The 22,168-nt window shown below is 44.8% G+C and overlaps 1 long non-coding RNA gene across 1 annotated transcript; it reads right to left on the reverse strand.

Annotated features, from left to right (window-relative positions):
- Nucleotides 1-1,040: 1,040 nt before the first annotated feature.
- On the reverse strand, nucleotides 1,041-5,674 carry LOC128805540 (uncharacterized). Its single transcript, XR_008436479.1, has 3 exons — nucleotides 5,599-5,674; nucleotides 2,783-3,047; nucleotides 1,041-2,003 (listed from the first exon to the last, which is right to left on the reverse strand). It is a non-coding gene; the product is annotated as an uncharacterized LOC128805540 (long non-coding RNA).
- Nucleotides 5,675-22,168: the final 16,494 nt, after the last annotated feature.

A 22,168-nucleotide genomic window follows, 5' to 3' on the forward strand; every position in this document is an offset into this window, starting at 1 on the left:
CTGCAAACACACCTGGCTCTGCAAAGAGCAAAGAGTGAGCTGAGGGTATGGTCTGTTTTATGGGGCTCCTCCCTAAGAAGTCAGAGTAGGTTGTAGCATACTTGAGCAGGGGAGCACTAGCAGCAGGGTCATGGGGTTCACTTAGGGAGATCTTGGTTGAGTTTGTTTCCTCTCCCAGAACATAGAAAGAATAATAGAATCAGGGAATCATAGAATGGTTTGGTTTGGAAGGGACTTTTGAAGGCCGTCTAGTCCAACCCTGCTGCAATAAGCAGGGACATCTTTAATTAGATCAGGCTGCTCAAAGCCCCGTTCAATCTGACCTTGAGTGTTTCCAGGGATGGGGCATCCACCACCTCTCTGGGAAACCTCTTCCAGTGTGTTACCAGAACTGCATTAGAGAGCTGTTTGGGGAAGGCAGAGGCACAGTAGGCTGCCATCTTTTATGCTGCCTTTGTCTGTGGCCCCTTCCCAAGTCCTGACAGTGTGGCCTCATGCAACGAAGGTCGCCCTTGTGCAGCGGGCCCACAGGAGGACTGTGTCCTGCTGATGTCTCATATTAATGCAGCTGGGCTGACAGATCCCTTTCCATCTTACCTCCTCAGACATCTGCCTGAGATGAGGGTGGGAAGGGATCAGCAGGCAGTTTCACAGCACTGCTCGTTCACAGAATTACTGCAGTGTTACCCTTTATGGAAAATACTACATTGAGGGCTGAGTCTTCAGGGAAAATTTTAGATGAAGATGCATGTGTCAGCTCAGTCAGACAGCTTGGGGGTCAACAGGTTCTCAGACAACACATCCCCAGGTGCCCAAGTCCTCATGGGGAACCACTGTATCTGGGTTCTCTCTATTTAAAAAAAAAAAAAAAAAATGGAAGAAGGCCAGGGGAATTAGTGCTGCAAAACGCTTACCAGGAAGCTGAAGATAAATATTCATGTCTGGATTTGTTTCCCATTGACTTATTTAATTACATAAGGAAGAGATGATGTCTGTGAAAGAATTCCCCTTTTCCTCCCACAGGATATGTAGTGCTTTGATGCCTGTCCTTTTCAGCAACGGGAATCCTCCTGAACTGAGTTCCTAGAAAGTCCCTGAGGAAAAGATTTTCACATTTTCTATGGCTCAGCTGCCAGCTCTGAAAAATGGGATGGCCAAGATTCCCCCTGTTGAGCAGTGGAGCCGAAGGCCTGTTCATTGTGTGACACACAGCCCTCTGCTCTGAGCTGACACAAAGGAGCTGAGGGTCCTGCTCTACCACGAGGTCATATTCACCTTTTTATTCTTCTGTTATTAATTATTCCTGCATTTCTTGTACAATTTGTAAAAGACACTCTCTTTGGCTCCATCTGCACAAAAATATTTCAGGTGGGAGTTAATATCAGTATTTTGGGGCCAATATTTCCCTGCTGTCTCACACATGGGTGGTTTCTTCCCTTGTCATGTCCTCTCAGATATGTGGTATCCCACTCCCTATTCACTATTTTGCATGGGAGGGAATTGACTCTTGTTTGGCATCATGATGGCAGCCTTGTTTTCTGACAAGCCCACATTTGCACACTGACACCTATGGCTTGCTTGTGTTTTGATGCAAAGTCCACGTCTTCTGCTGACAGAATCATCTGGGTGTAACATGACACCAGCTGCAGAATTGCTCAGCCTATCAGACAAAATGAGCTGGAGGAGCAGAGTTCTGTGGGGAGCTAGGCTGCAAGTTTGTCATAGAGAGAACTACATCCTGGACATGGTGGCCAACAGAGCATGGACCTGGACAAGAGGAGACTTCTTCAATACATTTAGGTTTCTCTTACATGTCATATGCAAAGAAAACCATGGGATTGGTCCTCAAACCCAGCCAGATGATCTGTCCATGCTGGGAGCAAATCCCTTCCTGGAAGGATGCTGAGTTATGTTTACCACAACTGCTGCCTCAGTGGTGAGGAGTCTCAGCTTCTGTGCCATGCTGATTCCTCCCATCCTCTGCTGCTGGCTCCATGGAAAAACTGAAATGCCAGAACATTTTATTTCTGTTAGGCATTGAAACATATGACCACTGGCCAGTAACACTGCTTCCATTCCTCTCATTCTCCCTCCCTTTTCCTCTTCAGCCACCTGTTCCCACTTCTCCCCACACTGATGTTCCCACCCTACTGCAGTCTGGCAGAACCTTAAAAAGGGAAAGAGAGGTTCCCCATTTGATCAATGCCTTCATTTTCAGCTGATACTTAGCTGCTGCAAGGCAAAATGCCCAAATCAAATAGACACAGATCTTTAGCTTTGGCAAAAATGTCCCTGCTTATTTTAATTGCTTTTAATGAGAACACTGACTGCAAAAATACTTTGCCATGTAATTTGTGTTTGTGTGCAGGCAAATACAGGAGAGTTTCCGGTAGACATGTTTGTTTGTTTTTGTCATGTACACTGTGAAGCAGTATAATCCTGCTGGGACCATCAAATAGGCACTAGCTTATTTTATTCTTTCACCTTTTACTGTTTTACAAAACAGTAGGAGTAAAAAACTATTCTTTGTCTTTGAAGGACTAGCCTGCTGAGTCCTCAGATAGCTGGTCAATGGGGTCCCATTCCCTTTCTAACTTATCTTCCTTCCTAGCCAGCTGAAAACAGGACAAGGTGTTCTGCAGGAGAGGGAGCCTTCTTCTCCTTGGTTAAGGTGCTCAAAACTGCTCCCTGCCCTTCACCCCAGGAGAAGGGCATGAGTTCTGAGAGACCCATAGCTACAGGCTTCTCCTTCACCTTTTTCCTTCAAGACACCAAGACTCACCTCAGCCTTTCCACTACTTATGAACCCAGATGAAGCCAAAGCTTGTGGGGATATCCAAGTGTGGCTGGAGCAAGGGCAGTGGTTGGTGATTCCCACAGCCCTTCACAGAGCAGAAGCGGGACTGCTGGAGGCAATAGGCTTGAGCATGCTGGCACCATGGATGCCAGAGTCTTTTTTCAGAGTCTTCCTTGTCAACATGGATGAAGCTATATGATGATCAACCAGACTTCTCAGAGTTGCTCCCGGGTCAGGTTCAACACTGTGACTTGAGGTGGAGAGCAAAGAAAAGGCAATTGAGTCCAATGGATGCTGACAACTCAAGTCAGGAGCCTTGGCTATGTAAATATATCAATAACTGTTTTGTTTATGTTGGCCAAAGTACTTGTTTCTCTGAATTGTGGCATTCACCCAGTATTGTGCTTCTCTCAAAACAAACACCCCACTGCCTGGGGTGTTTGGGCAGATATCCCATGGTTCTGCCACCATGCTCTGGGCATGCTGGCAATGTTATAACATTGCTATGTCAACAGGAGTCTAAATGGAGCCCTTTCCTTGGCTTTGGGGTGCTGTTCCCGTAAGCTTTCCTACTGGATGTGTGCTTAGAGTGAGGGTAGACCCTGTCCCAGTCTGCATGGGATTGCTGCTTACTCAGACACTGCTGCCATGGGGCTATGCTTCCCATCACCCACTGGCCAGTAAAAACAACCATAAATTCTGCCAATGACCATGTGGTTATCCCTATTTTCCTAGCTAACTGCCTTCTAACTTGGGGGGGGGGGGGTCAGGAGCAGACAAGGCCTAGGTGACAATGGCTGTATTCACTATCCCAGCTCACTGGTCTACAGGTTTTGGAGGGCTAAAGTGAATACCCCACAGGTGTCTAGGGGGCGGGGGGGACATTTGTTCTGCTGAAGCTCTACTTAGGATCATAACAGATACAGCTGTGCACTGTCCCACCAGCCCTATCACACTGGAGTCCATAAGAGAAGTCCATTCCTGGACAATTAGCTTTCTGACTCTAGTTGATTTGCCTTCCCCACCACCCCAGTGCTGGTGGTTTTGGCAGTCAGAGCCTTTGGTGAAAACAGTGCTTCACATGGACAAGCGCTGTTTTCACCAAAGGGTATATTTTTAAAGGGTGCAAGGGTGACAGGTCTCTTCTTGGGAGAAGCACACACTTTGTGAACACGGGGGACTTGAGTCTTGGAAAGGTGAAAGAAACTTAGTGAATCTAAGTATTTCTCCTAGGCAGACAAGTTGTCAGATTCAGCTGGAGGCAGTAGCTAGCCATTCAGCCTGCACTACCTGTGGTCATGGAGCAGAGAGGGCTGAACTGGCAGCAGGATAGTGCATCTGGCCCCTGTGCAGCTGAGAGACAGTGTTAACACTACAGTAACCTTCCTGTTTGCCACCTGACCTTTCCAGTCTCATCCCCACTCCTCTCTGCTTGACTTTTGACTGTCCTCAGTTAATCTCTTGCCATGCCCTTTCCTTTCCCCTTTCTAGCATATTTGCTATTCAGCAGGTAAATGATTAACCAGCAGATTTGTTTTTTCAGTCCCTTATTGGAATGTAGCAAAGATCTCCACTAATTTGTACATGAGGTGTAACAGAGAGGCAGGACTTCTCCCACAGCATCAAACAAACCTTGGCCTGAGCGTTAAAAGTAAGTAATAATGACAGGAAGACACTTAAAAAAACACATTGACTTAAGTAGGGAGGCAGCCATCCCCAGGCCTGCTGGAGACAGCTCTGTGCATATACCTTCCTCACACACAGCAGGGACCTGCTGAACGGCCGGATGAATGTCAGTGCACCGCCACTGAGACCAGTGACCACATTTCTCGTCAGGGACCCACACCTCCACACCAGCCCCACAGCAACCAGCCACGGGAAAGGGCTTGGCTTGGCTTGCTCAAGGCTGGGGCTCGGGCTGACACAGCAGCTGGCTGAGAACCACTGATGAAGGAAAATGAAGCAGGTGCTACAAAAGTGAGGGAAGATCTGTCAACAGAGAGAGAAGACCTTCTTTCTCCAAGGTGACATCTCTTCCTTCAGAGGCAGGCGGAAAGCAGCTGGTGGGAAGCGGAAGGCATCAAGCTGCTGGTGCCATTGCACCCCAGCAGGCGAGGAAGGGCTGGGGAGAGAGAAAACTTCCTCTTGCAGGGTGCTTTCCTCCCTCTAACGAGGCAAGCCAGCAAATGATTCAATTATATATCAAAGAACAATGAATTAAATGTTTACAAGGTGCCTTTTTAAATGCCAAGAGTTATAAACCAGTGAGTGGAAGAAAGCAGGACTCAAGATTCCCTGGTGCCCAATTCAGGCAATGCTTAACTACTAGACTGTGAGGTATTGGAAAGGCTCCAGTTCCTCTTCTGGCAGCTCTCCTCCCAAATCACAAGTACAATTTTTTCTTTTTCATTCAAAGAAATAAATAAATACCATCTCAATTATGTCCTGTGTAAGTGCCTTGAATGGAGAAGAGAAGGAAAAGGAGAGATAGCAGTTTTTCCTATCATGCCTGTCTTTCCAGGCTCTTCCCGACACTGGCACGTACACAGGCCCTTCCCTGGTTACAGGCATATATATAATTAGCACAGCAGGTTACACATTGCCTCCCTATTTGCCAGTATAGCTCACCTCTTTGCAGAAAGGCACAATGCCTGAGTGCCACTTATGTGGTATTGCCAGCCTCAGCTGTCCCATGTCCCTGGGTCAGACTCCTGGCAGTTTGCCTTAAAGAGCACCAGCACCAAGAAGAAATGCAATGGGGGCAGGAGGATTTATTGGCCTTTCAGTTTTCAAGCCATTACCTTTTGCGTTGTCAAGTCTTTCTCATCAGTATGGATGTCTGGAAACCAGCTTTCTGTAAAAGTTAAAATTGCTGAATTACAGGAGGGCTTCTGGAGCTGGAGTAGGTGGAAACCCACCTAGACAGGGGAGCACTATCAAGCTCCCTCCTCTGCTGCCTGTGACATATTTACCTGTGATTGCAGAGGAGAGATGAAAGCAGAAAGGGATGCCCTGGGCAGCAGTGGCCAAAGCTCTGCAGCTGCATGACCTTCTTACCTGCCTGTGTGTGGAATTCCTGAACAGGGGGTGGGGATATCCTGTCCCTTTGCCCTTCTCTACATGGAACAGTGAGTCAGGTCATAATATCACCAGGTGTTTCTGGTGGGTGAGTGGGGTCCATGCTGAAAAATATCAGAAGATTTTTCCAAGGAGGTTTCATAAGCCAGACAACTTTACCAGGGACAGACAGTATGAGAGATTGAAACCCCTGCACGAAAAGTTGTGCTATCCAAATAACGAGGAATGATAACACAACTGAAGAGACAAAGAAAAAAGAGAAAAGGAGATGAGCATATGATCAGGGTCTTTGAATGACTTAGAAACCCTAACAGCTTATTTTGGGACATAGACTGTCCTGCTCAAGCTTGCCTGAGCAGCACCTTGAGGATTTGCTAACTGGGGACTATCATAGCTAAACAAACAGTGGAAGATGTAAATGTTCTCTGTGTGGGGTAAGACATTTGGTGCCCCTCTTTACTTTTTCCTCTAACCACTGGGCATGTATCAGAGGAAAAGCTTGAGAAAGTTTTACTACCAATACAGGCAGATGATGAAAGGGGGCTATTTCTTCCCCAGCCACCAAAACTCTTAGGTTACTGCAAAGAGTTGTACCTGCTCTGCTAGAGTAGTGCAGAACTGGCATCAGCCTTGAAACTACTCAGAAATTCAGGACAGAAGAGAGGCATGAGCCTTGGAGACAGAGGGGACGGCACTGGAGTTTCTGGACGCGTCTGCTGTTTACACTGCTACTGTATTTGCTGACTGAATCTAATAACTCAGACTCTGCTCACAGGCTGACTTTGCTCTGATATCTTAGGAATGATACACAAAGAGCAGGGCAAAAAGGCTGCTGCAGATGCCTGGTGGGACCACAGTGCCAGAGTAACTCTGTGAAGGAATGGAAGGAGAGAACAAACATGGATGTGGGAGTGGGATCTTCCACAGATTTGAAAAGTTGGCATCAGCGTGTTTTGACACCTAATATGTTTAAATCTTTCAGGACCCAAGAGTTATATTCAAAAGCTGATCAGCTTTATAAACCTCTCCTGCTGAAACCTCTCTGCACAATCCATTTCTGAAATGAATGTTTAGGGCTCTAGGTCACTTTGTTACCCTTGGATATGGGTTGCTTACTTTCTCTAGGGGAAGGAAAGACTGAAATTTCTTGAATGCCTCGCATAGAGACCTCTGTTTCCTGATTTTCATCTCTAATGTAGGGATTTCACCAGTCCCCTCACAAGATGCAATGTTTATCCTCATTTCTGGGTCTCTCAGCATTAGACATGCTTCCTAATGTGCAGATTGTGGTTGTAGGAAATAATTCTTACTTGTTCTGCTGCCTCTGCAGCTCTGTTTATTCAAAAAAAACCAGTCAAGGGCACCAACCACACAGTGGCAGATAGTAAAAGACTTTTGAATAGTTTTATGGGCGCGGCCATCCACTTGTGCTGCTCGTATCACAGACTGTAGATCTTCTCTGCCTCCCCTTCCTATACTTGGATTAGCTGGCTTTACTTTTGCATGTGGTGAACATCAAGCAAAAATAACTGCACACCTTTGCATGCCAGAGGTTCCTTCTATCAGGATGACTTGGCAGGATGGCCATGAACTCCTATGCAATGTTCTCAAACAGACTGCCTCTTCTTTAGACTGTGCTGGGTTTGGGGTGGGACTTGGGCCTCCCGAGCAAGGTTGGTGCCAGAGAACAGCTTATCCTTAATTACATTTCCACGATAGGATTCGACTGCGGAAGAACAAACACCAGTGAATTCAAGGTGACAGAGCCGTTTTCCAGGCAAAATAAGTCAGATAACTGGGAACCTGAAATTGAGTATAAGTTCTCCAGAGATAGAGATTTCATCATCTCAGAAATAGCCCTGGCAAAGCCCCAGGAGACATTGTAGCTAAGTTATTCTGTGGCTTTTATGTTCTTTCATGTGGCTCCTGGATAGCTAAAGCCTAACCACAATTACAGTAATTTTATTTTAGACAATCACACAATGGCATGGCCATCTACTCAGACATTTTGGGTGGCCCCTAAGAGGGATATATTGGTGACATTTTCAATCTTTGGCATTGCAGGATGGCAAGTTCCCTGCAGAACTATGAAGTGCAAAGCCAACACTTTTTTAAATACTTATATTCAAACATATGGCTTCTTTTACTCTCAATAAACTTTCCATATTCATTATTTCTATCCTTTCATAGGTGCTGGGGCAGTGCTTCAAGGCCCTGGAGGCTAGACAGTATTTGGGATTCAGAAGCATTTGTTAAAAGCATATCTGGAGGCTGTTTGGATCCCTGGTAGAAAGCGGGAAGCGTCCGAGAGTTCGTTTTTCGGAATTGCTCTCCAATGGCGCCAGTCTGCCTGTTTGCAACATTTCACCCAGTTTTGCAAATCTGACAGCCCTCTGGTCAGCGTTACATGCTCTGCCACAAAGTTTTGCGAAACATCCTCTGTCTCTTATCGAAACAACAGGGTAGAGTTCTGCTTGTGGTAAAAGTTCACAACACTGAAGCAGCCAAAAAAAAACCTATTTCAGGACAAATCAGCACCTAATTTCAGAATGAAGTGGCTCTAATGTGTGCCACCTGAGGATACTGTAATGTGGTAGTAACGCCATTCTGCGGCCCACTAACTTCAGAGATGATTTTAAGGGGTTGTGCCCCCTCAGCACATTGATGAACTGAAGATCTCATATCTCCTGTCTTCCTTGTGGACATCAGGGAGCTGCAGCCTTCCTAATTATTTGTCAACTCTCAATGGCTTATCCTGAGCATTCCTGCTCCAGACCTGCCTGTGGGGGTTTTTAACCATCAACTTGCCAGACTAATTTCTTCAGTATGTGCTGAATATTGGCAGACATTCTCTTAAGCACTGGGACATTGGACATTCTCTTAGGTCACTGGCATAGATGTGAGCATGGTAAGCCTTAAACACCCATGTCCCACTTTCTCTTTTGCCTTGACCTTAGTGTGATCTGAGTTTCACTTCCAGTAGGTGTCATGGTGAGAGGTGAAGCCGGGCTGTTATTCACAGGCACAAATTACATGTGAGTTATGCACCATCAGACAAATACTGCCTTTGAGACCACTGTGTCGCCTCCTTTATCATCCAACTATTCTGACCTTCCTGATTTACCCTCTACCACCCTCATTCCCAATGCTGTGATTTATGCCCTTGCTTCATTGTGTCTATCTGTTCTCTAGGACAGGTTTGTAGAGTTGATGCAGATTTTATTGGAGCTAGGGCTTAATCTTCACCCCATGTGTGCAAATTCCTCATGAAAAATAATAAGGAGCATGGTAATAAACTTCACTTGTGAGGGTGTAGAGTGACATGTTCTTGCAGTATATAAACCTGCTCTAGAGAGGAGGGTGGTGCTTATGGAAGAAGTCATGCTCCACATTGTCAGGTTCCTCATCTCATCTGTTACATGCCTTGCCTGAGGTTCCCCAGTTTTCCAAGAAGACAGGGAGCCTCCTTGAACCAACCTCTAAATAAGTGTCAGACCATAATCAGACAAGGAAGCTTGGGAACCCTAAAGGTTTTGGGCTTACCCAACCACAGCTCATGTTTGCAGTGCAAATGCATGCCCTTAATGCCCTTGGGCAGAGGAAGGCTGGGTCCACCAGAGCAATCCCATTCCTGATAGCTGGTCTCTGCTTTCCCACAGACTCGAAGCATTTGTGCAGCAGAACAGATAATGTTTTACTCTTTGTATAAATCTAGAAGTCTATATTCAGCAAAGCCAAAGATTTTTAATGAGCAAGAGAAACATGGACTAGTTTTTTTCCTGGAAAACCCATCTGCTTTCTCAGTGGCTGGAGCTGCTGGTTTGCATTGGCCTTTGTAGGAAGTGCTTCAGAGATTTGTGGACAGGGTATATCAGACAGAACTCTCCTGCAGAGGTGTTCTGAGGCCCCCTGTGGTGTGTTGGGATTTTGAGATGGACCTGTGTTCTGTATTAAACTCATGAAAGGGACACAGAGGACTTAATAGCATTTATTCAATTTCTCTGTGGGTATTTTTTTTTTCTTGAAATAAAGCCCTTTTCTCTTTTGTTTTATTGGAAGCACAACCACAGAAGGGTGTCCAAAATCAGGCAGGGCCCTGCTTGGCAGGGCCCCAGTGGGAAGCTGCAGGCAGTCCAGCAGGGTTGTGCCTCAGATACATTCTGTGGTTCTCCATCCCCCACTTCAACTAGTTCATGACTCACACTCACCAGGTACCAAATGACTCCCAGACCCTCCTGGCTAACTCTGCCTCTCTGTCACACCAGCTGCCCTGATATAGGTGTAGGTCTAATTCTGGCCCTGCACCATGTGCTAATAGGCCACACCAGGTCACCACCCCCACAATCTTCTTTGAACACAAGAAATTTCCACTGACCGTAACTCCCTGAAGTGGTTTCCCTCTCTGCAGGGCCACAGGAGGTGCCAAGCTACCATGAAACAGTGCCTGAGGTAGTGCTCATAGCCACACTGTACCCAGAGGATCCTGATCTGAGTGAGATCAGTCCCTCTCGCACTAGGCTTTAGATATACAAAATTTTATATATAACAGTATATTTTGTATATTAATTTGTGTATATATTATATATAAATTTTAATAAAATAGAATAAATATTTATATTTGGTTTTATATGTATTAGATAGAGATATATCTATAGATATGTAAATGTATATAAACAATTCTGGACATCTGTGTGAACAGCTGTTGGGAAATCTTTTGACTCCTACGTAGTATACTTCTGCAATTTTTAGTTATGTTTAGTTGGGAAACGCAGAGCATTGATGCAGTGTCCAGCTACATCCCATCCTTCCCCTGCTCCATGGAGAAATTTTGGAGGTTCCTCACCTGCACCTCAGTCTTTGCAAGTGATTTGGTGACAAAAAGCTGTCTGTGGGAGAGGGAAGCAGGTCTGCTAGGACATTGTACATTTGTCTAATGATGAGGTACCACTCCTCTGCTGCTGCAAGAGGAGATGAAAGCATGCACTCATCTTGCGTGATCATCCCCTGAAAACTCAGTTTGTGTCAAATAGCAAACCTCAGAGAAATCCAGCATGGGCAAGGCCCCTAAATGATGATAGATGTCATTCTTTTGCCATGCAAACAACGAGAAAGCAAGCAACCAAAAGCCAAATCTCTGCTGAATCATTGATGGCTGCCATTCCGGCTTAACCTGATGACTGGATCAAGGCAAGCTGGCTCTTCAGAGCGGGTGTGGGAGCTGTCTCTGTCAGCACAGCAGATGGCCCGCTAGCTCCGTACCTCTAATCCCAGTGGTGAGCACAATGCAGCTGAGTAAAGTTCTGCAGGGCATCAGAAGGGGATGGATGTAAAAGTTGTGTTTGTTCTTGAAAGTGGAGATGAGGTCAGGGAATGCCAACAGGGAGCCTTGCAGTGATTTAATTCTATGGATACTGGATAGAAAGCCCCTCCTCCTTTTACGAATGTTCCTGAACTTACAGCTGGAGCAGGATATGAGACCCTGGAGTTACAGTGCTTTTGTGCAATGAGTGAGATGGAGCTGTGTGGTTTCTGCTGTGGTGAATTAGCACCAAGTAGCTAGCTGCTGTTCTGGGAAATCATTCAGATGTACTGAGGTGTAAACAATCTCTTCCTGTAGGAGAAGCCAGGAAAGAAGCTAGGTGTCTAGTCTTGTTCTTCCCTCAGAATTTGGACTGGCCCATACAGGGACATGAAGGTCAGCTGAAAGTGGCTCAATTGAGATAAGGCATTTGTGACCCTTTTTAGAAAGGTAAGCATTAGAGGGACACAGCAAGCACTGTCTGTTGTGGGTACCTGTCTCCCTCATGAAGATATGGGTCTATTTATTTAGATTTGTTAATATTCACTGCTGCAGGCAAAGACACCCAACCTGAATGCTCAGTCATCACCTCCTGCAGGGAAAGGGTACATGCAAGAGAAATCTGAAGGGAGTTCTGGCTGCCAAGGAAAGATGAAAGGATTTTAGGAAGAGAGGTTGTGAAAACAAGTAGCACTGGAGAGCTTATCCATGCATAAATGAGATGGAGCCTGAAGTGACAGAGCTTCTTTAAAAACATAAGGAGAAAACAAAAAGATTGGCTGAACAGGGTGTAAGGCAGGAAACAAGATCTTTTAAAACTGTTCGCAGTCAGGAAGGGAAGGATAATGTCCATGTGTGCAAATCAACTTTGATTTGATGCCCATCCCAATGTCCTGCTGCAGAGGGATAAGCTTACAACCCTCCCCCAAAAAAGAAATGGAGCATGCTCTCAGCTCTCTGGGTCCATGCCAAATTGTGAAGTTCACTTTCAAAGGCAAAGCTGACATGGAGACATTTGACAGGACTCATGCTTCTAAATCACGTGGATGCTTTTGTAAACATTACTTCTGGGTGTACTTAATATCTCCACTATTAATCAGGTTGCGGGGAGTTAAAAGCCCATTAATGGCATTAACAAATGCTATTTAACTGGGCTGAATTGCAAATGCAAGTTTAGACAGAGAACAAATACAATGTGACTTTGGAGGAGCAGAAAGCCAGCCAAAAAACCTCACATTTCATCTTGGGGGGGAAAAAAACCCACAAAACAAACATCAATGAATCAACCTGAAATACACAGACTATGAGAAGGGAGGAAAACCCTCGGCAGATGTGATATTGAAAGAACTTGTGAATATGTTGGTTAAAGCCAGATGTGGGGCTCAGCAAATGGAAGGTGGTAGGTGGGCCGATCCATGGAGCAGATTTGATAAGATCTTGGCATGCAGTGTGACCTAAGGACGGTCAGTGGAGTTTGGTCTTGCTGGCACAAAGAGCACTCAAAACAAGACCAGGAAGTTGATCTTTCCGTGAAATCAGTGGTCTGCCAAATAAGGGACATGGTGATAACCTGGATGGTCTTCAAAGCAAAGCAATAGCAAGGACTGAGGGTTTGGAGAAATCATCCAAGCCTTTCTGGGTTTTTGAAAAGTGCAATGGGAGAATGACTCAAACATGCTTGGTTTGGTTGGCTGTTTTTGCAGGGGCATGTAAATACCTGTTCACACTTACTGTTTCTGAGCAGTCAAGACAATGAATCTTTAATGCTGTGCTTGCATATGTGTAAAAATATAAAAACAGCAGGAAATTGGTTCAGGGAAAATGTAACCTGAATATTGTGGGGAAGTATTAAATAATGAAATTCACAAGAATATCTCTCCAGAGCCTTTGCCTGGGGCTTTCAAAAGCAGACAGTAGAATGTATCTTATGAAGTCCAGTTCTCTACTCTGTTGCAGAGCACAAATGCCTAAGAAAGTAATTCTTTTCTAAATGTGCTAACTGCAAAATATTTGCGCTAGATGGGCACCTGTTTTTATATTGTCCGTCCTTATTATCTTTTAATAATTACATTAAAAACCACTGAGGTTGGAAACATTAATTGCTCATAAATAAGACATTAAAATCGTGATAGTTCTTCATTTTTCAATTTAAACTTCTATATGCATCTGCATTGTATCACAGTCACAGGATTATCACTGTATAGGACAGATCGTTACATGCTCACTGGGTAACTGCTCAGAATTTCTTCTTACCCTCATCACTTGACCTCAGGCCCTATTTAGTAAACACCACTTAAGCTCTGCCTAGAACACAAACTGATTACATTTCCTCATGGGCTTTCCTGTGACACTTTCACTCTAAATCTGAGCAGTTCAGAAACATGAACAGATTTCCCCTTACCACAGACCTTATGAAAAGAGGAAGGAGCTAGTAGCGCTTCCATTTCACCAAAGTGGAACTAAGATAAAGACATTAGAGTCATGACCAGTGACTCTTGCTGTTCACTTTAGAACTACACAAGTTTGGGTTTTGTTTTTTTTTTTTTTGTTTTGCTGGCTGTGTGTGCTGTATATGTTTAGATGTTGGCATGTTACTTAATTTTGCAGAGAATTTGCCCTGCACGTGACTCTTGTGAAAAACAAAATTGCAGATACATAACAAAACCAATTGGTTTCTGTAAACATGAAAGCTGGGCACCTATTGACAGAAAAGAACAGGTACATGATAAATACAAAGTTTTGCAAGGACCAGGGAGGAGAGCAGGGAGAGAGAATGGTGTATAGACAAGAACATCTACTACTGTGGATGGCTCGTGAATAAATGAATACTTGAGTACATTTTAGGCAGGACATTTAGCTGAGATGTCAGAAAAAAGGTGAGCTAAGTAATCTCCAGAATATCCTTATTAGCAGGTTTTGATATCAAAGCCACCCAAAGGGAATCTCTGGCAAACATATTATGGCCAGCTATAAACAATTTCTAGGGGCAAAATGCATCCTTGGCTAAAGAGTGCAGGGTAGGGAATTTCTAAGAGTGGTCTAGAATCTATAATGCCGGGAACTCTCATAATTTCATGTTGAAGACACAGCTCCCAGCAACTTTGCTTGCAATGCAGAATGCTCAGCACTTTTGCCAGTCTGGCCCCAGGTGTCCATAGCTTGGCAAACAAAATGGGAGCTAGTGGCCAACTTAGAAAATGCTTGTTTAAGGGACTTGCCAGTAGCACACAAGGGCTCAGTCGCAGGAGCAGGGCTAGGCAGCGTTCAGTTGCATTAATGATCAGATCATCTCTTCTCCCCCTCCAATCCCCTTCCTCATTTCCTACACTCCCCTCCATCTTGGCAATAAAGCATGCAGGGGTCCTGTGGGAAAAACCCAACAAAACACTGTGTGATCATGTAATTAAAGGCTGTACTATAACACACAGGCACAAAGGAGATGAATTAATGCTTTATGGAAAGCCTCCAGATTAGCTTTTCCTCACTCCACTGTGCAGTCATAATGTTGCTTTAACAGAGCTCTCCATGTGCTATTGCACAGACTTGTGGGGGAACCAGAACAAAGTTTCAGAGCTTCCTTTCTCACTCCTTAGAGAGTGAGTGGTGTGTAGATGGGCTGACCCTGGCACAGGTCAGCAGGGACCAGGGAGCTGGAGATTTCCAGCTCTTTGCCACCTGAGGTGATGGGAGAGAGCAGCCCACCAGCCCTGCAGATTGCAGGGACAGGAGAATGCTGGGCTTGGTGTTGGAGCCTAGGCTGCCATGGGACACAGGTGTACAGACACAAACCAGAAATTTATGGCTTTAACACTTCTACTATATCACTTAGATTCTGAATGGTGTACCCCCGTGTACTGTGGTACTCCTGAACTCTGTCTTGCTTCTCTCACTCATGCCACATCTTCTCTCAGCTCTGGCTGATACCACATGTGATTTTTTCATTCCTACACCCCAGCTTTTCCCACCTTATGTCTCAATTTACCTCTGCCTTTGAAGGCAGAGTGGGTACAGTCTTTTCACAACCAGAAATCTCAGCAGCAGTCATGGCGGAGTGGCAGAGGCAACCCTGTTTGATTGTTTTGTCCCCATACAGGGGCCCAACACCAACTGCACCTACAGAGGAGCCAGAAAAGATGAAGCACAAACCCATAAGAGATATCCAAGAAACCTTCAGAGAAAACAAGTGCTTGACTCGTCTCTTTTTTCAGGCAAAAATCAAATGTTGGCTTTTCTGAGGTTTATGAGGTGGCCAAAAGGGTGGATTTTAATGAGATTTCCAAGAGCACATCCTTGACACCAAGGGCAGCCTCTGCATGGGTGCCCACGCTGAGACTTGGGAGTCACAAACCAGTATTACTGTTTCACCATGAGGGAAACAATGCATTTTCTTCTCCTTGTTCTCAGAAACAGCCATGCCACTTAAGCAGAAATGAAAAAACAATTGAACAAAACAAATTCAGCTTGAGGCAGACACTCAGCATGGGGAATTGCAGGCCAGATGGTTAGTGTGACAAAGTTAGAAGCAACTGAAAACAGCCTTTCAATAAGAAGTGTTAGGCAACTTCAGTATTAGGTGGTACCACCTCGACTGAACCCCCTTCCTCTTTTTAAAGATGACTTTTCTAAAGTCAGCACACCAGCAAATTTGCTGAAGAAGCACAATGATGGCGCGAGAAAGGCCATGTGGTGTAGCTGTTGCTGTTACATCATCAATGTGTCAGAGGACACAAACCTTTCTACCACTTGTCCTGCTGCTGAGTCCTGTTCCCTTCTCCTCCTCTTGGCCCCATTCCCTGGACCCACTCTCTTCTCACCCAGCCTGCAGCTAGCCCCTTGGTGCCTGTCTCTTTTCCCTTATGGCAGATGCCCACTCAGCTTTCTGAGTCTCTCCTCTTTGCCCATCCCACTGCTGGCTCTGGCAGCATCAGCCTGGAGTACAGCAAAGCTCCTTAGCTTGGCTCCCTGCCTCCCTTCCCCTCCCCTCTGCTGTCAGTTCACCTCACCAGTCTTTTGGAAAAATCTGTCTTCCTAATCTACTGTAAAACAAAAGGGAGGGAGCCAAAATCTCAGCTCCTGATGATTGCTGCTGTTCTGTTAACTTTTTCCAGAGTCAAGGTTGTGTTACACTGCTTCACATCACTGAAGGATGAGCCCTGCTTTTGTCAGTGGACAGATGCCAACTTGCTTCAGCAGAGAATCTGTCTTGTTGGCTCAGGTTTCAATGTGGCTGGACTGATGGGTGTTGGAGGACGAGCTGACCCCTGACTCCAAATGAATGCAGAAATAGCTAGACACAGCTATGTATGCCCCCCTCATCCACTTCACCTGCTTGCTGCTTCTTTCATTGCAGAAGCACGTGCACATACAGAGACCAAGCATGTATAGGAGTTTTCAGTTGTTCTGTGCACTGAGGCTTGCTCTCTTTAGTTCTTGGAGGATTCCCCTGTTCTGAGGAGAAGCAGCACACGATGCTTTTACAGTGTTTGCATGAGTTGTTCCTGCTTGTTCCACATCACCAGGTTATGTACTGACAAGTGGAGCATATGCTCTCAACATGTCTGCTGTGACTAAATCACATCCTGGGTCATCAACTCAAGGCTCGCAGTGTGTTCTTCCAGTTCCAGAGGGAACTGTTGTCTGCTTGCATTGTTTATAACCCTTGGGAGACTTGGGCAAATCGAGACAACCATGTGCAAGACCCAGCATTGTTTTCTTAAGCTGCACAGACATTTGCTTTCTTATCTCCATTTCTCTCTGCATGCATTACAGGCATCTACTCAGTTGTGCAACATCTTGGGTGAAGTAGAGCTCCTAAGTCACCACTTGAAGCATCTGTGCAGAATTTTGTTGCTTTTAATAGGACCCTAAAAATGCAACCTAGATTCATATCAGTATGTACTAGAAGTGGTTAAACTTCCTGTGTTGTCACTGCCCTGGCAGTGTTTGGGAAGTAATTTCACACAGGTTGTGAAAATCTTGCCATGAACTTAAAACTCAACATATATGAGAAACAGAACTTTAACTGTATCATTTTAAGGTCAGCATCTGTAACAACTGGGACTTTTTTCCTTGTCTCGTTCTTTCTTCTTTGTTTTTTTTTTTTTTTTTTTCAATTCAGCTGAAATTTTATTTTGCTTAATTGAAACCTTTCCCCACTAGCAACTTCAGCAAGCACATGCTGAAACAATACCTGATGTTCAGTGACAGTTCTGTCCTAGACAATTATATCATCAGTAGACACTTAGATTTTTACACTTTGTAGCATCTGTGCACTGAAATGTTTTGGAACCTGCCCAATAAATACATCGAAGTTGCTCAACCCTGGGCTTTCCATGCCAAAGGATATCTGAAAAACCTTATCAGTCTATCTAATTTTCTCAAGAATTTGGCTTCCACCAAGCAAAAACTTCAGTCCAAGTGGAAATTTTCTCTTTGCTTGTTCCTGTTTCAGAGGCTATTTAAGGCTGAATCAAGTATGCTGTCCTCCATAATTAGAAAGGAGCAAGCTTGCTTGCATCTCCTTCTGTTTTGCAAATACTGCCACTTACTGTCATGCACTATCTCCAGGCCTTCCACTGCAAGGCTGGAAGAATGTTTTGGACTGTCCAGATCTAAGTTTCCATGATATCTTCATCTTCACTTGGATTCCAGAAGTGCTTTGCCGTGACTAGAGGTTTCACTCTCCCAGACGCTGTCCAAAAGTGTAATGAGAGATCTTCTTGACTCCTGTTACATTACAGATCAAAGAGAAATTAACTATTCCTGTTTCTGTTTCTGTGAAAAGAGCATGCATTGGCTCAGTGTCCTGAGTTGTCCTGTAACCATTTTTGGACCCTGTTTCATTGAGCTTATTTTATCAAAAAAACATTATTTTCTTCTTTGAGTCAATCAGAATCAGCTTTACATGGCTTGGAGATGTCACAAAGGTCGTTCACTCTTTATTTTCCTTTCTTTCTTCCTTTGTTTCACATTCTCTTTCTCTCTCTCTCTTTCTCTTATTCCCCCACCTTCCCCCCCTTCCCTCATTAGAAGACAAAGCATGACTGTGGACATCACACCCACCCCACCGGTGGACCCTCTGTTTTCTACTTCCAGCTCAATGCACAGCTTGTAATCATTACAAAACGATGGGGTATCTTCTGGGTGATTGTTAGAGAGAATTACATTCTGGCAGCCTGTGAAGGCATGTGGATGCTCTGATATTTGATATTCTTTTTCTTTCTGTCTGCTATAGCTATTTCCCCTCTGTTTGCAGGGCATTTCTTTCTTCACAACTGCTCATACCTATACCCTATTGAGTTCCTAGTCTAAGATTATCTTTAGTTGAAACTCCTTTTGGAAGCTCATGGACTTATTGCAGATTGTCAGTCCTGTCACTACAAACAATATTTGAGCCAAAACTTTGTCCTCTGTAATCTTCATGTCTCAAACTGAACTCCTTGTTCATTTTTTCTTCTTTTTTTTCACTAGCTTACGAGATGAGATTCCCAACTGATGTAAATGAGTATATATTCACCAAAGTCAAAGGATGTGTATTGATTCATACCATCCAAAAGCCTAATACAAGGCCTTCAAGGAAGGAATCTGTTGCATACTGAACTCAAAACACTGTTTTTTTAAGTGTGTGAAATGCCTCTTTGTTTCTTTTTATGTGTTTCATTTTTGTTCATTCTCCTCTCCTCTCCTCTCCTCTCCTCTCCTCTCCTCTCCTCTCCTCTCCTCTCCTCTCCTCTCCTCTCCTCTCCTCTCCTCTCCTCTCCTCTCCTCTCCTCTCCTCTCCTCTCCTCTCCTCTCCTCTCCTCTCCTCTCCTCTCCTCTCCTCTCCAGCAGGCACAGAAAAACCAAAAGCCAATGGCTGAAAAAGTGATGCTGTGTTTAATTTTCCCCACTCAACCATGCAATTTGCTGGTTTAATCACAAACCTTCCTGTCATTCCTAAATTTCAGAGGCACTGTTGGATCTTCCTGGCATAGTTATGCCAGTCCAATTAACTTTTTTTGGGTTCTTGCTCCAAACCATTGAGCAGGCTGATCAAATCCTGAAAAACAACTTTTCATTCTGTGACACTTTGCAGAGGAACTTAATTTACAATGGACAACTGATTTGGGGGTGACCCATGTGTGAAGACAAATAATCAAAATACTACCCAGCATGGAAATTATCTGTCACCCTAAGGTTGAGTCTCTTGTAGCACCTCCTGCATGCAGCAAGCTGAGGAGGAGGAAGGATACACTAGAGTTAAAGGTAACACAGAGAAGTTAATATTGCCTCCTACCACTACCTATTTACCATTCTCTGAATCAACATTCCCCCTTCCTTGGCTCCAAAATTAAGCCACAACTTTAAACTCAGAATGTTTAAAGAAACAAGGGGGGAGAATAAGTGTCTGGACCATTCTTCAGAAGCCCCGTGTAAACACTGGGTGACCCATTCCTTGTTCTTTTCCTAACCTGGCTGAACTCTGGAAGCAACCAATAAACAGCAAAGGTCAATTAAATCCATTTCTAAGTTTAACACTCCTGCTCCCCACCCTGTCCTAACCAGACTTTGGGGTCTGTGTGTTTTGGGCAAATATAACCTGGTTTGAATTACAAAACATGATTTCAAGCTTCCTTTGGAGACAAAGAAAACGGATTCCTATATGCCAAATGAGTCATTCAAAACAGGGAACCTAATTAGGGTTGCAGCAGCAGCTAATTTCACCACCAAAAAGAAATTTTGTGCACGAGAGAATGAAGTGCTAGTTCCGGGCAGCAGCACCAGACACTCAGTGTAATTATAATTTATATGGCCCTCACTGCTGTAGTAGTTAAGTGTTTGACAAGAACCAAGGGATTTACTCTGATGTAGGGAAGGGTTTTCTTTTCTTTTACAGCCAGGGAAGCAGAAATGAAATGACCTGCCCCATGCTATTCAGTGGGTTTGGCCAAGCTGAACTCAGGTCTCCCTAAGTGTCTCTAATGCTTTCAGCAGGAGTTTCAAACCCTTCATTTGCTCTTACCTCTGCCCTGCCTATAGCCCTGAGAAACTGTGATCCTGTTTTTAAGTAGGGCATTGAAGGGAAGGAGCAGCCTTCCCCTCTGCAGCGGGGCCATGTGTCCCAAGTTCAAACCACAGATTATTTGAGTAACAAAATTTCCAACAAAATTCCCAAGAAAATTCCCAAGACATAGACAAATATTTCCCAGATTTCAGAAGGTGGAGGGTTCAACTTCCAGTTGTCCAAGGACACAGGCTGATTTTGCTGTATCATACCCCTTTTCTGGAGAACTCACACCTGACCCTTACCTGTCACCATTCAGATGCATCACCAGGATGCCAGGTACCCAAGCAGGGTTAGATTGGAGTACACTTGACTTATAGAACTACACCATGGGCTGCCCTGTCTCCTTTTTTGGCTCTTCAAGAATTGTGCTAGTCAAAGTTTCTCTACAGGCACAAGAGAACATTATTTCTTTCACAAACAAACAAACAAAAAAATGGAGCAGCATAGAGCTGGATTATCATTGAGAATGGTTTAGAAATGTTTCTTTGCTTTAATGAAATCGCTTCTTTGGGAAAGCAAAAGCCAGGTTGCAAACCCACAAAAGAAAGTAGTTTTTTTCTGAAACTGAGGCACTTGGTGTCTATGCTGAGGTGCCAGTACTGGCCAGAATTCCTTTGAGGCTGGCAAAGGCTGGAGATTGCCCCTGCCCCTGAACTATATTTTGTGTCAAGGAAAATGGGAAAAGATCCACGGTTTAGCAGGGGCCCTAAAGCACCACCAAATCCAGCCTCTGGGGTGGTGTGGGGGGGCTGGGAGCCTTGCAGCAGGGCTGGGGGCTCATGTCCAGCAGCTCAGGTCTAGCTGGGAAATGTGTGGCACACGACCTTGACACTGAGGCTCCCATCAGCCAAAGAGCTCAGCACCACCTGGGGCTTTTGTCTGGGCCCTGAATCCTCCTCCTGTCTTGGGGGCTTTGTTCAGTCCTGGAGGCCAGCCTAGAGCAGCTATGTGTGGTTTCACTTTTGCTGTCAGAGGATATCTGCTTTGCAGGAAGTTCTTACAATAACTCTGTAAACATGAATGAACATGTTTCCCTGATAATGTCAAGTTAAAAATCCCATATTTTTCTCTTCTTTAATGAGCAATTTTTGCCCTTCAATGTCTCTGACCTGAAACATATGGTTTTACTATTGGGCGACAGTGCTGTAATCCCATTCTTATACTTGATTTATGGAGGCAGGGCTTGGAGCTGTGCAGGGTCCAGGCCCTGTTCCATTAGACACTGTATGGGCTCTAAATGACGGAGAGAGTCTGTACCTCCAAGAAGATGGACAAAAGGTAGGAGGGAAAATGAAGTCATGGTGGTCATACCTGGAAGGGAGCTGATATCTCCTGAATCCTGGAGTAGCAGCCCAACTGCCGACATTGTGGCCCCTATAAATATTCCAGAATTTCTATCAGCTTTGCTGTGGCTCTAGTTCTGGCGCCATAAGAGCCCAGTATTCTGCAGTTGTTTCACCTCATGGGTCAAGCAGCAGTTACAGGATACACAAACACAATAGTGGATTTAAGTGACACATATGAACTTGATTATGGCTTCCTAGGGGAAGCAAAGTCTTTCACTGTGCTTCAGGCATCATTCAGGGAGTACTTTTTTCCAGCTCCTCAGGTTGGGAATGCCTGTGTGAATATAACCACAGTGACGCACAGAACCAAAGGATGGATGGCTCCAGCAATTAAATAGAAAAATCTGCTTAAATAAATAAACAAGCCTTATTAAAGACCTCAGGACAGTTGCTGATGAGCTCTGCATGGAGCCCCAAAGATTAAGACTGTTTGCTTCTTACATCTCTCACATGGACAGGAAACTGGAGCGGATGACAGAGCACAGAGCACATTTAATGGGATCTTCCTCCTCTCCAAGAGGAGTAACACAAAGCAAATGGACCATCCAGCATTGGCTGCAGCTCATCTGCAGTCTGTGTGTGCAACAATATGTGGGCCTTGT

This window comes from Vidua macroura, chromosome 3, assembly GCF_024509145.1.
Source record: "Vidua macroura isolate BioBank_ID:100142 chromosome 3, ASM2450914v1, whole genome shotgun sequence".
In the NCBI taxonomy this organism is placed as follows: domain Eukaryota; kingdom Metazoa; phylum Chordata; class Aves; order Passeriformes; family Viduidae; genus Vidua; species Vidua macroura.